This window comes from Phascolarctos cinereus, unplaced genomic scaffold (genome assembly GCF_003287225.1).
Source record: "Phascolarctos cinereus isolate Bilbo 61053 unplaced genomic scaffold, phaCin_HiC Scaffold_5;HRSCAF=322, whole genome shotgun sequence".
NCBI lineage: Eukaryota > Metazoa > Chordata > Mammalia > Diprotodontia > Phascolarctidae > Phascolarctos > Phascolarctos cinereus.
The window spans coordinates 29,513,771-29,528,332 of NW_027555958.1; the positions used below are offsets into that span (position 1 = coordinate 29,513,771).

At 46.0% G+C, this 14,562-nt stretch overlaps 1 protein-coding gene across 1 annotated transcript in view; it reads right to left on the reverse strand.

Annotated features, from left to right (window-relative positions):
* The window catches only part of RAP1GAP2 (RAP1 GTPase activating protein 2), a 259,328-nt gene that overhangs the window by 118,201 nt on the left and 126,565 nt on the right, over positions 1 to 14,562 (reverse strand).

Sequence of the window (14,562 nt, forward strand, 5' to 3'; positions counted from 1 at the left end):
GCTGCTATTGACCCGAGTATTTGTTCATGAACCTCCATCCCTGGATTCAGATAGGATGTGCAGCCTGCTTAGGGTGGGATGAACCCACCCCAGCCAGTGGAACACAGGGGAGCTGAGGGGGAGCAGGAGCTGGGCACGGATGGGGACCTGCAAGCTGCCCTGGGCTCTATTACCCGAGGAGAGGGAGAGAGGGCACCCAGGGCCCCCCTGGGAAAGCACAGAGCTGGCACCTGCCCACAGGTGCCTGTGGAATGCCCGACATTCCTGCTTTCCCCTCCCAGGAGGAAATAGGGCAGGCTCATAGAACTAGGGCCCAAAGAGACCTCAAGTCCAACACTCCCATTTTACAGATGTAGAAACTGAGGCCCGAAGAAGTTCCCTGTCTTATCTGTAAAACAAGGGTGCTGAGTTAGAGGCACATACTGACTTCTCTCCATGTTGTTTCCCCCAAGAAGGACATGAGGGCCTTCCCAAAACTTAGCACAGCTCCTGACACATAGTAAGTGCTTTATAATTGAGTGGTGAGTATTATAATATATGTATATATAACTTAGATAATATATATGATATATGATACAGCAATATATATGACATAACTTAGAAAGACTTCAGAAATTTGATCAGTGCAAGGATAAGTCAAGACCCAAGAGGGCCAAAGATGAAATCCATCCCCCACCTCCTGACAGGCAGAGATGCAGAACGAGGCCAGCATCTTTGGACCGGGCCAGTGGGAGGACATTTTCCTCAACTCTGCATATGTGTTATGAGGTTTTCGGGTTTTTTTAATTGTTCAATTAGGGTGGGAGCAGAAGAGGGAGAGAGAGATAATAAATGATAGTAAATAAATAGGTAAATTTTAACCCAAATAGATGGTTGTTGACAAACTGACCCTTAGGTTCTGTCCAGTTCCAGATTTAAGGGCCTATGGATTGTTTTTCTATGAGATGGGTGGGCTCACTGGCCGTGGCAGTGGTGGGGAGATTGGGGTGGGATGTGGGGTTGTTATTCAGATATCTCTGTGATTTACATGAAACCCCCATGCCCTCACAAGTAGAAACAACACTCTTAGCCCAGCCATACTCTTTCCTTATTAGAAAGCTGAGCATACGGTAATGCTTTGGGGGGCACATACTCTTGAAACACCCTTCCTCCCCACTCACCACAGACTCCTTGTCCAGAGTGTTCTGCTTCCCAAGAGGCAGCATCACCAGTCACTCTAATTAACCTCTTCCTCCTCCCTCTGTAACCTCAGTCTGGGGATGCCTGTCCATGGGGTTACAGGAACTAGAATCCTATTTTCTGCCCCTTCTCAGGGCCCTGAGTTCTGAATGAAACTAGAGTTGGCCTGTTCTGTCAAGGATGAGGTATCTCCTGAGAAAGGGGGGCTGCCTCACCAGCACTCTGAGGCTGCTCTGGCCTGGGCAGACCACCCCCTCTATCCCCACAGGAAGAGAGAGGGGACGCCTCCCCCCACCCTCCACCCCACTCCCAAGTCCCCAAAAATGCACACTGCCTAAACATCTCTTAAATCATTAAACCTAAGCCTGTTAGTTCCTCTTTCTCCCCCGCCTTCCTCTTCCCTTTTCTTCTTCCCTCAACCTTTACAAAATCACATAATTGCAGATTCAGAAGATCAGTCCAGTCCCATCTGTAGCTGGCCACAGTACACCTAACACATGGGCATCCAGCCTCTGCAGACCCCCAGCAATGGAGAATGCTCTGTTCCTCCCCAGGCAGCCCGCCACCTTTCCACGGCTCCAATTATTGAGACATCAATCTTTTTGCCACACTCTGACCCTGCTCCCTCCAATTGCTGGCGATTCTGTCCTTTGGGCCAAGTGCAAAAGCAGCTCTTTAAAGACTTGCAGTTCCCAGATCCTCTCTTTCTTTGTCTTCTCTCTTCCAGGTTAAACTCCCCAATGTATTCAGCCAGTCCTCCCACAGGACTACTCCTATGTTTCCTCCCATAGCAGTTTACTCTCATCTGCTGGTACCTTCCCTCCTCTGACTGTTGCTTAGTCATTTTCAGTCATGTCCAGCTCTCTGTGACCCCATTTGGGGTTTTCTCGGCAGAGATGCTGGAGTGGTTTGCCATTTCCTTCTCCAGCTCGTTTGACGGATGAGAAAACTGAGGCAAACAGGGTTAGATGACTTGCCCAGGGTCACACAGCTAGTAAGTGTCTGAGGCCAGATTTGAACTCACAAAGATAAGCCTTCCTGACTCCAAGCCCAGTACTCTATTCGCTTTGTCACCTAGCTGCCCAAGTATTTTACAGATGAAGAAATTGAGGTCCAGAATAGCTAGGCTCTTCTCCTTGCCTGGAATGCACTCTATCCTCACTCTCACCTCTTGAACTCAATCCCTAGCTGTCTTCAAAGAGTCTCTCCCGATTCCTCCAGGAGCCAGAGGCCCTACCCTTGAGAAACTTCCATTTCTTTGTACTCACTTCTCTGGGTATATAGTGTGCTTGGATTGGGTCATGTGATCTCCAAGACCCCTCCCATTGCTAAACCTATACTTCCACGATTCATATTTATCTTGAAACCCTTAGTTTGTTTTTTTAAACATTGTTGCCCAGTCACACTTCCTTCTATCCCGTCCTTGACCCAGATATGGTAGGGTATGTTTGTTCTTACAACATTTCATTTCCTTAGATTTGGCCCATCATTCTTCATGTACCCAAATCCTTTGAGATCCCAGTTGTGTAAAATCTAAAGCCCTTCATAACCTGGTCCCTGCCTGCCTTTCCAGTCTTCTCACCCTTCACTCCATTCCTTGTACTCTAAGATCCATCAACACTGGCCTTTTTCTGTTCCTCACACAAGACACTCCATCTCTAGACTCCATGTATTTGCACAGGCTCTGCCCCATGCCTGAAATGCTTTCCCTCATCATCTCTGCCTCGTGGATTCTGTGGCTTCCTTCAAGTCTCAGCTAACATCTTCCCTTCTGCATGAAACCTTTCTATTCCTCCATAATCTAAGTGCCTTCCCTCTGAAATTCCCCTCTGTTATATGACTTGTTTGCATGTTTTTTTCCTCATTAGACTGTGGGGTCCTCAAGACCAGGGACAGGTTTTTTGACTTTCTTTGTATCCTTAATGCTTAGCACAGCGCCTGGAACATAGTAGGGACTTAATAAATACTCACTAATTGGTTAGTTCTGTCTCTGAGCTTCTTGTCATGTATAAGCCTGGTAAGGACACCATCAGTGTTATCGTCAGAGTGCATTCAGTTTTCAGCTCTGGCCACCTGGATTTAGGTCTTTGATAAGCGGGAGAGGTTCCAGAGGAGCGTAATCAGAATGGGGATAGACCTTGAGTATATGCCTCGGGAGGACAAGCTGAAGGAAGCGGGGGTATTTAGTCTGGAGAACAAGCAAAGAAGGACATGCTGGCCGACTTTAAACCTTTAAAGGTCCCTCGCACAGAAGAGGAGTTCAGACTTTTTCTGCTGGTCTCTAAAAGGCAGAACCAGAGGCATGAGTGGAATTCACAAAGAGGCAAAGGTAAACTTGATATTGAGAAAAACTTCCCAATAATTGTCATTGCTGAGTCATTTCAGCCCAGTCTGACTCTTCATGACCTCACACTTCAGTATCTTTGCCCAAAAAACCCCAAATGGAGTCACAAAGAGTCAGACATGACTGAAACAGAAAAATACTGGAGTGGTTTGCCATTGCTTTCTCCAGCTCATTTGACAGATAAGGAAACTGAGGCAGACAAGGTTAAGTGACTTGCCCAGGGTCACCCTGTTAGTAAGTGTCTGAGGCAGGATCTGAACCCAGGTCTTCCTGACTCCAAGACTGGCACTTAATCCATGTATATATCACACTACCTCTGTCAAGGCTTGCTAGATAGAATGGGGGCCTCAGATCTTCCTCTATGACCAGTGGGGAGAAGCTCTCAGTCTCCTAATCTCCTCTAGGGTGAACATGAAACAGGAATCAGTCGTACTAAAGCTAATTACATGCACACTGAGCAGAGAATTAACATTACCTCCCCCTGAGGCCTCCCTCTCCTCCTTCTAGTGACCTTTGTCTCTACCTGTCAGTGGTGCCAGCTCAACCCTTGAAGAAGGACTCAGCCAGCCCAGACCAGCAATAAGGCTGGCCTCCCACTTCCATTAGATTGTCAGCTCCTTGAGGGGATGTCTCGACCCTTTTTGGACCCACGGTGCCTGGCACACAGTAGATATTTAATAAATGTTTATCGACTGTTAACAACAGACTTCTCGCCAGACATACATTTTCAGATCTATCTGGTCAATGTGTCAATCTGTTTTGCTGTACAGAATTTTTTTGTCGCAAGGGGAAATTCTTTTCAGGAAGAGGGAGCTGTCAGGAAGTAACAATAATGCATCAGTAAAACTTTTTTTTTTTAAAGAAGGGGGTCAGAGCCTTCAGATCAAAGCCTGGGGAGGCAGGAGGATGAAGCTGTCATCTTCCCCTAAAAACAAACAAAAATCCTACAGGGTCACTTTCCAGCAAGGCTGAGGACACCCTGTTCTTCCCCTAGAGATGGCTCCCAGGCAGAATCTCATAAAACAGAGTGTTACAGGAACCCAAACCTCACAAGTGCTGACTCTCTGGGCTGACTGTTTTAAAATCCCCACCAAGCCTCCCCTCCCTAGGATGCAGAAAGGGCCCTTCCCCTTCTTGGTGATGAGCTCATCCTCTCCCTCAAATGGAGTCCCAAACTTCTCAGGCATCGCAGGCCTGAGTGGCCCCTGGCTCTCTCTGCCTGCACCAGGCACTGTCTCACTTGCAGCCCATGTGGCCCCAACACTGCCTGTGTTTCATCTCCTTGCAGACAGCAAGTTCTTGGTTGTCATGGCAGCCCGCTTAGCTGCTGAGATAATGGGCCCCACACTGACCTTCCTGGCAGATAAGGCTGACCACACAGGAGAAGGCCTGAAGAGAACTCTGAGATGGGAAGTCCTCAGATATGGGCAGAGAAGCCTCCCCCAGACTTTATACCTGGGCTGAACCAACCCTTCTCTGCCTACCTCACCCATTCCTATAGCATATCAGCTGTAGGAGTTTGGAAGGTCTGGGTTCAAATCCCTCCTTTGCCAATTACTCCCTATGGGCAAGTCAAATACTAACCTCTCTGGACTTCAATTTCTTCACCTGCAAAATAAGGACAAGGGGTTGAAATCAATGATCTCTAAGATTCCTTCTAGTCCTAAAACTAAGATCCTATGATGATAAATAGGGTGGCTAGGTGGCATCGTAGTGCATGGAGCGCTGGGCCTGTGGTCAGGAAGACTCATCTTCCAGAGTTCAAATCCAGCCTCAGACACTTACTGGCTAGCTGTGTGATCCTGGGCAAGTCACTTTACCCTGTTTGTCTCGGTTTCCTCATCTATAAATGAGTTAGAGAAGGCAGTGGCAAACCATTCCAGTATCTTTGCCAAGAAAACCCCAAATGGGGTCATGAAGAATTGGACATGACTAAAAAAAAAAAAAGAACGAACAACAAATAATAAATCCCTTCTAGCCTGAAACCTTCCTTCACATACGTGCTCTTCACAGCATTAGTTTCCAAACACATAAGCAAGGGGAGAATGAGTGGATTAGATGGGGTTGGAGGAGGACTGATCACTGCTCAAGTTGAAGCCCTCCTAGAAAGGCACAGATGAAAGGGGAAGATTAGAGTGGTGTGTGTGTGGAGGGGGTGGGGGGTGGGGGGCATTGTCCCCTCTGGGCATCTCTGAAAGGCCAGCATTTGGCCTCTCCTGAATTCAGGATTATAACAATATACCAGGACTACACACAAATCCTCCTCATTTTTCAGAGCAGGGAAACTGAGGCTCAGAGAGGGGCCATAATTTGCCAGCACCTACACCAAAACACCTCAGTCGTGCTGACTCCAGCCTAGAGCTCTCTGTATCTCACGTTCTTTATTAAGAACTTCCAGGACTTCAGGGAAAGGAAGCAGCTGCCGATTTGTGGGCCTCCTGGAGGCAGCTGGAAGACCCAAGAATGCCTGAGGAGGCCAGGGAATGGAGGCCAAGAAACAGGAGGCCACAAGTCAGCATGGCTGTCTGGGTCCAGATGGGGGTGCAGCTGGTGGGCTGGCTGTCAGTGAGGAGGTGGGATCAGCAAACGGGAGACAGGTGCTTCCTCCCAGCCGGCCTGCAGAAGGGCCAATGCCTCTTAGGGTCTTTTGAGTCTAACTACTGGGCAAGTCACTTCCCGTCTCTCAGCCTTAGTTTCCTCAACTGTAAAATGAAGTGGTTGGACTAAATGGTCACTTCCAGCTCTACTTACCATCCTCTAAATCACTGCCCCTCCATGGGCCTCAGTTTCCACAGCTGTAAAATGCGGGGTTGGACTAGGTGACCTCCGAGGTCTCTAGACCCAGCACTAGATCTAGAGTCCTCTCTGGGTCTGCTTCAGGCTCTGCCAATGTCACATGCTGCCTTCCTCTGTCCCAGCAGCCTATTGGTGCAGAAAGTGGTCTGGACTGGGAATCAGGACATCTGGGTTCCATGTTCTGGTGATTAACCATCAGCTGTGTGTCCTTGAGCAAACCACATAACAACTCTCGGCTTCGATTTCCTCACCCCCAAAAGGAGGCTCACCATACCTAAGGGACATCACAGAATGTCCCTTAGGAGGGACACAGAGGCCATTTAAACCAAGCCTTTCATTTTACAGAGGGAAATGAGACCCAGACAGGGGAAGTTTCTTGCCTCAGGTCACACAATGCATTTGTGATTCCCCTCCCTCCTTTCCCTTTTGCAGGGAAGACAGTGAGATATTGAAGAGGGGGAGCAGGAGGGAGGGAGAGGGAGGGGGAGAGGGAGAGGGGGGGAGAGGGAGGGGGAGAGAGAGGGAGGGGAGAGAGAGAGAGAGAGAGAGAGAGAGAGAGAGAGAGAGAGAGAGAGAGAGAGAGAGAGAGAGAGAGAGAGAGAGAGAGAGAGAGAGAATAACTCTGCCTCAGGCTGAATTCACTGGCATGATACTCAGACCCCACCAATTAGGACCTGAGTCACCTTTCTGTGCCTGGGTTTCCCCATCTGTAAAATGATAGGGAGCAGGGAGGGAGGTTGAATAATGTGGCCTCTAAGCACCCTTCTAATTCTAGAGCTGTGATGTTATAAGTTATGACCTGCCTTGGTCTCAGTTTCCCCGTCTGTAAAATGAGAGGGCTGAATCGGATGACTTCTAAAATCCTTTTCAATTCTGGGGCCATTCTAAGTAGTAATTCATGATGGCAGAGGGTAGGGGCTGGGGAATGGATAGAGGCCTGAGGAAGACAAGGACAGCCCTTAGGCGGAAGCTCTATCTCTATTGTATCTCAACTAATAATAGTAATACCAACACTAATAATGACGGTACTTATGTTACCTGTGTTGCTCCTACATTATCTCATTTGATCCTTACACTAACCCATGCAGCAGGTATTCTGAGTCCCATTTTCCAGACCAAAAAGCTGACTTGGCCAAATTAAGTCATTGGCCAGTGGTCACCCTGCTAGTAATTGTCAGAGGAAGGAAGAGAATCTAGGTGTGGCCCCTGCCTCCAAATCCAGAGTTCTCCCCATTATACAACATGGCCTTTCTTATAGTCAAATCTTCTTATTCACTCAGTTATTAAGCACCTACTATGTGCCAAGCACAACATAGGGAGCTAGGGGTACACAGTCAAACATGAAGCAGTCTCTGCCCTCAAGGAGCCTCTATTCCATAAGAGAGGCAGAGGTATGGCAGAAAAAGTCATAGGGCCATAGCTGGAAGGGACTCTTAGGGGTCACTGAGACCAAACCCCCTATTCTACAGATAAGGAAATTGAGGCACAGAACACTTAAGTGACTGGCTCAGAGTCACACACCGGTAAGTGTCTGAGGCAGGCTTTGAACCTAAGTCTTCTGAGATTCAAATTCAGAATTTGAAAAGAAGCAAGGCATGACAACTTCAGAGGGCCCTACCCTCTTCATAATTTAGTCATTAAAGCTGGGAGGCTCCTTAGAGACCATCTAGTTCAACTGCCTTAATTTATATATAAAGAGGGAAACTGAGGCCCAGAAAAATGAAAGGAGTTTCCCTGAGGGCATACAGGATGTTAGTGGTAGAGATGGAAGGTAACTCAGGCAGTGAAGAGAACTCCCTCATGGAGTAACTTAAGAAACTCATCGAAATCCACCTTGTTACGTGAGCTTGGAAGGTCTGAGGGCCAGGCATGGAGACTGCATGCACAGGAGGGGACATGGAGTAGAGAAGAGATCAGAGCTTGGCAAGGTTAACCAGGGGAGACTTTGAACTAAGCTTTGAAGGGGAAGAAGGAAAGAGAATGGCCAGAGGTCCAGAGGGTGGAAGAAATCAGAGGGGGCTCCGCAAGTGGTAGAGCACAAGAAAAAAGGCCTAACTTTGGGAAAAAGACTCAAAACAGAGACAAGAAAAGGAATTCTGTTATTCAAATGCCAGCCATTTCCCAGATGAAATCACTTAGAAATAACTTTTTTAAGTGGTTCTCTCTGAGCCTAGGGGGAATAATGCAGTGTTATGGTTCACTAATTTACAAAGTAGATTCACACTCAGAAGTCATGTATTCCAACCTTTTTGTTTTACAAAGAGGGATACTGAGGCCTAGGGAGACAAAAATGACTGAGCTGAGATCACTCATTAAGTTGGTGGCACAGCTGGGAACAGAGCTGAGGTCCTGGGCTCTTCCCCAGGTTTTCTAGTTCCCTTGGGTTTTCTAGCTATTCCCATTTCACAGATGAGTAAACTGAGGCTAGAGAGATGTGCTCCATCTGTCATAAATGACTAGAGAGGGCTAAAGACATGCTGAAGCCTGAGAACAGAGGTGGAGATTGAGGAATTCTATCTCAGAGAACATGGTCCATGGACCACAGAAACCCAGAATCGATGGGGCAGTAATTAAGAGATAAGCTAACATCTCTGCCTGGCTTTAGGAAGACAGAATTAACTTAGATTAAAAAAGGAATTATGTGTATGGAGACATAACTGAAGTCCTTACAAAGCCCCAGATCTAGGAGAGAAAAACATGAATCCTGTTCTCAGAGTCCTTTAATCTGCTCCTGGAATTTCTTACTCCTGAAGAATATCACATCCATAGACCAAGAAACAAGTGTGTGGAAAGCATGAGCCCCCACTTCTAGAATTAGTTCTTAGGGGCATCTATTAGAACTGAGTTTAGCTGTATAGTTAGAATGACTAAACTTAGCCCCCAAAGAAGAAAAGGTACATTTTGAAAAAGGACCTCTATCCTTTTGCAGAGATGAGGTGGTCTGGCATGGGGAACAGACTGTCAGACATGGTTGATGTATTCATTAGTTTTGCTGAATTGTTTTTTCTTCTCTTTTTAAATTCATTTTTATTCATTTATTCCTTATTTCAAGAGACAGATCTCTGGGGAGGAGATGGAGAGAAGGAATATCTGGAAATGAGGGTGATGCAAAAAAAAAGGTAAAGAAAAACTAGAAAGAAAAAATATACTCTAACATGAAAAAAATTATTTTAAGTTCAAGGCATCATCTACCATCTCCCCTGTCCTTTGTACAAACTCCCCATGAGCAGTCATACAAATCATGGGAGAAGGAGTGGGAAAGAGAAGAGGAAGGAGCCTCAGAGCAGAGAATCAGTGAATCTCTGGGAGTAAAGAAAGATTCTCTCTAATCCACCACTCAGGACAAAACCCCTTCTAATAAGACATCACTGACAGACGGTTATCCAGCCTATACTTGGGCAGCTCCTGCAGTGATAGGGACATTGCCTCATTAGCCAGCCTGGTCCATTACTGGATGGTTCTAATTGCTATTCTGGGATGACCAGGACAGAGAGAAGTAGAGAGAGGTCAGCGGGGGGGCTCCCTTTCAGCAGCCTGTAGTCTTTCATCATCTTTCTTTTTGGTCTCTGAGGACTACTTTTCCTTCAGATGAAGACGACCAGCTGGGCTGACCCCTGTCTGTACTTCAGTATGCCACTGGGGTAAAGGATCTAAGGTCTAGCACCCACCATTGCAGCACCAGGGCCCTCACATGAAGAGGAGATGAGCTGAAGGGGAGAATGTCTGGATCTTCTAATGGTTTGGGAGAATGAGGGGAGGAAGGGGTTTGGAATGAACCCCAGCTTACATTCTAATAGAGGAAGACAACACAGAAAAGTGGGAATGGGGAAAGTACGTGAGTTGGAGCATGGTAGAGAAAGTCAGCCTGAAGAGGATGAAGAAATGACTGGCCTGAATATTTTCCTTAAAATGGAGGTTCCAAAAGAACCCAATCAAGGGAAAGGGCACTAGGGGCAGAGGGAAGTTCCAGTGTGAGAAGCCCAGGAGTGAAATGGTTAGCCAGGATGAGAGGTTTCTGTGGCAGGATAGAGGAAAGTGCCTATGTGATAAGGAGAATGTGCCCATATACACCAAAATATTTACAGCAGTACTTTTTGTGATGCTCAAGAATTAGAAACAAAGTAAATGCTCATTTGTTGGGGAATGGCTAAACAAATCATGGTTTGTGAACGTAATATGGAATGTTCCTGTTAGAAGAAATGACAAATATGGTAAATATAGAGAAGCATGGGAAAATTTACATGAATTGATGGTGAAGTAATCAGAGCCAAGAAAATGACATTCAGAATGACTATAACAATTTAAACATGAACAAATACACACACAGAGAGGGGAATGTGGCACAGTTATAAAGAATAAGCATGGCCTGAAAGAAAAGACAGGAAAACATCCCTTTATTCTCTACCTTTGCAGAGGTGGGAGGCCCATAAATATGGTACATGACATGTATTTCAAACTTTTTCAATATAATTATCAAATATGATCATTTCCTCCTTTTCTGTTGCTTTTCTTTTTTTGTCTTTAAGTTGTTTATTTTTAATTTTTCATAGAGATGGCTCTATGAGAGGGGATGAGGAAGAGCACTGGAGGTAATTACAGTGATAGTACAAAAAAAGACTTATTTTAAGATAAAGGGAAAAAAAAGAAATTAACCCTAGAAGGGCATAGGCACAGAGAAAAGACTAGCCAGTAGCAGGCAGACCTCTAACACTCATCCCTACTCACCACACAATACTAACAGACTACTGCAGAAACAGCATGGTACAGGAGAAATCAATCAATCAACATCTTTTAAGCATATACAATGTGCCAGGCACTGTGCTGAGAATTGAGACCTGAGTTCAAATCCCCCTTCTGCCCTGTGTGACCTGGCATGAGTCACTTAAGCTGGAGACCCTAGTTTTCTCCTCTGTAAAATGAGGACATTGTACTAATGATTTCTAAGGTCCTTCCAGCTTTAATTACCAATAAAATGAGGTTGTTTTTCAGGCTTTGGACCATCTGTTCAGTCTCTAACATGGTCATCCCCACTATCTTTGGCAAGTAGCCACAGCAGTCTCAGCTACCTGCCTCTCCCAGGTCACTGGGTCAAGGGTGTGAACAAAATATTCACAGCGAGTAGAAACCTGGGCTCCCCCCTACTTAAGGAAACCCTACATAGGAGCTTACAACTAAGATTTAAATGGAAGTCTGATCATTCTCAGCATAAAAGGATTCACACAGTGTACCCTTACTGCATTTCAGTGTTGATTAAAAGCACACTATATAAGAGAACCAAAAAAAAAATACCCCACTAAAATGTCTCTGATGTTGGTAGGGAAGTCATTGGGAAAATAAGAGGTAATTAACAGCAAAATCAATATTCACTTCACTTTTCTGGACTAAGTCCAGGTGGGGAAGCCCAACACACCTGCACTAGGTGCTATGGGGGCAGGAAAGGAAGAAGACATACCCTTAATAGATGCTGGGGTGGGGGGGGGAAGAAGAGAAAGGAGAGGGGAGAGGGGAGAGGAAGAGGGGGGAGAGAGAGAGAGAGAGAGAGAGAGAGAGAGAGAGAGAGAGAGAGAGAGAGAGAGAGAGAGAGAGAGAGAGAGAGAGAGGGAGGGAGGAGGAGGGAGGGAGGGAGAGGGAGAGGGAGAGAGGCAGGGAGAGGGAGGGGGGAGGGAGGGAGAGAGGACAAGTTAGGTACACCTGAGCTAAATCCTGGAAAAGGGATATGCAGCAAAGGCCTGAGGAGGCCTGAGCAGGAGGTGGTATGCCCAGGAAAGCCAAGTTCCCATCTCCTAAGCCCTCTGGGTGGGAGCAGAATACACAGAAAACCTGAACCCCTGCATGAGCTGTATGTGTTTTTCAGGGGGTAGGAGAGGAGAGAAGACACAAAAGAAGGAAGAGATAGTCCCCAACATCTGATCAGGTGCCTCCAAGGTCACCAAAGGCTAAAGCTGGACTACGGGGTGAAACACACACATTTCAGTCTCTTCTACCCAACAGGCCATGAAGTCTGTATTATTTCTAGGCATATGAGACGAGGAGAAAAGCCAGAAAAGGCTAAAACATGAAATCCAGAGGCTTTTAGAATGTAAGCTCTTTGGGGGAAGGGACTGTTTTTACTTGTTCTTTAAATCCCTAGCACTCAGCACAGTGCCCAGCACATAGTAAGTACTCAATAAATGCTTGTTCTTGCTTGACTTTAAGGCAACCTTCCATCTATTCTGTATCTTACATATACCAGTGTATGCTGTTTCTGCTTTTTCTTTTTATTTCCAGTACTCAGTATAATGCCTGGCACACAGCAGCTGCTTAATAAATGCTTACTGATTGATATGTATGTATGATATGTCACCTCCATTACTAGAAATAACCTCGTTCACTAAGGTATGGAAGAATGACCAAACCCTTTGCATCCTTATACTCATTATCATTATTAATCGTGTTTATGCAACACCCAAAAGTTTCAAAACACTTCAAGATCCCCGAGGCACTTTCTGTAGATTGTCTGATTTGACCCCAAGCATTCCAGCTGGCCTCTGGTTCTCTGAGATGTGTCTGGAGCTACACTGCCAACTTCTAGGTGCAGCTGGCTTTCCCAGATGGCTTCCTTACAATCCCCGGCACGTGTGTCTGGCTTTCTTTTGAATCCTCCTATAGCGTCTCATAAAATAGACTTTTAGTCAGAGGACCTGGGTTCAAATTCCTGTCTTTGCCACACTTAGGTAACCTTGGGAAAGTCACTTTCATCTCTCTGGGACTCAGTTGCCTCATCTGTAAAATGAAGAGGTGGGGCTAAGTGACCTCCACAGACTTTCCGGTCCAGGAATGCTGGCCTCCCCACACATAATGCTCCTTCTCCCATTTCCGTAACCCCCATGCCTCAAATTCATCTCCACCTCACAGATTCTCTCTCTTCCCTTCTACCTCTTAGCTTCACTGGCTTCAAGGCTCAGATCAAGGGGGAACTAGGTGATGCCTTTGAGTCAGGAGGACCTGAGTTCAAATCCAGCCTCAGACACTTGACACTTACTACCTGTGTGACCCTGGGCAAGTCACTTAACTCTGATCGCCTCACCAAAAAAAAAAAAGACTCAGATTAAGAGCCACCTTCTGTAAGAGACCTGTCCTGGTCCCCCCAGATACTAGTGCCTTCTCCTTGAAGGTTACCTGGTATCTACTCTGTATGTATCATGTATGTATTTGTGTATGTACATGTTATCTACCTTATTCAAATGTAAACTCCTTGAGGGCAGGGTCTGATTTTGCTTTCTCTTTGTACCCCCACAGAAATCAGTACACAGTAGCTGCTTAATAAATGCTTCTTGCTTGATTGACTGGTAGTAGCCTTTTACCTGGTCTTCCAGCTTCTGGTCTCTCTGCTCTCCAATCTTTCATATCCTGGCCATTTCAGTGTGTTCCCTACTAAAAATCTTCAGTAGTTCTCAGATCAAATACAAATTCCTTAGTCTGGCATTTAAGACTCTCCATAGTTTGTTCCTAACCTACTTCTCCAGCTCTATTTCTCATGTTTCCCTTTCGTGTGTTCTCCATTTTAGCCAAGCTAGTCTCCTTGCTGTCTCCCCAGACTCAACATGCCTTCTCCTGCCTCCATCTCTGCCACAAGACATTTATTCCCTCTTCATCTCTCCCTTCCAAAAGTCTTCTCTTCCTCCAGGGCTCAACTCAGATGCCACTCCCTCTAAAAGGCCACCCTCAATCCCCCCAATTAGAAGTCATTCCCTTCTCAAATACTCCTAGACCTTTTGTCATCAGAATGATAGGGAAGGGCTGTATATTAATAACAGAACAGGTATTCCATAGGGCACAATGAAAGAATAGCTCTTTCTTTTACCCTTTTATCTTTTATCTCTGTGTTTTACAAATAAATACTACCCCACCCAGAAGTGAATGTAAGTTACCTAAGGGCAGGGGCTGTCACAACACCCACATATGGTAAGAACTTAATAAGCATTTGTTGAATTGAATAAAGTTAGTTAAGTGCCTTGCCTGCTATATATACCAGACAGCATTTGGCTATACTGTGAGGGAAACAGTTACATTACCCCTGCCCTCATTTAGTTTCCAGGCTAATAAGACCTTCCATACTTGTTGAAATATTGCTTCCCAACGGATCCCTAGGGGTAAACTCCACAAAAGTTGGGACTGTGTGTCCACTTTGCCTCAGTCCGAGCCCCATCCCTCCTCATAGTGCCCAGTGAATTGCTTTCCATTTGAACTAACTCAGTATTCTG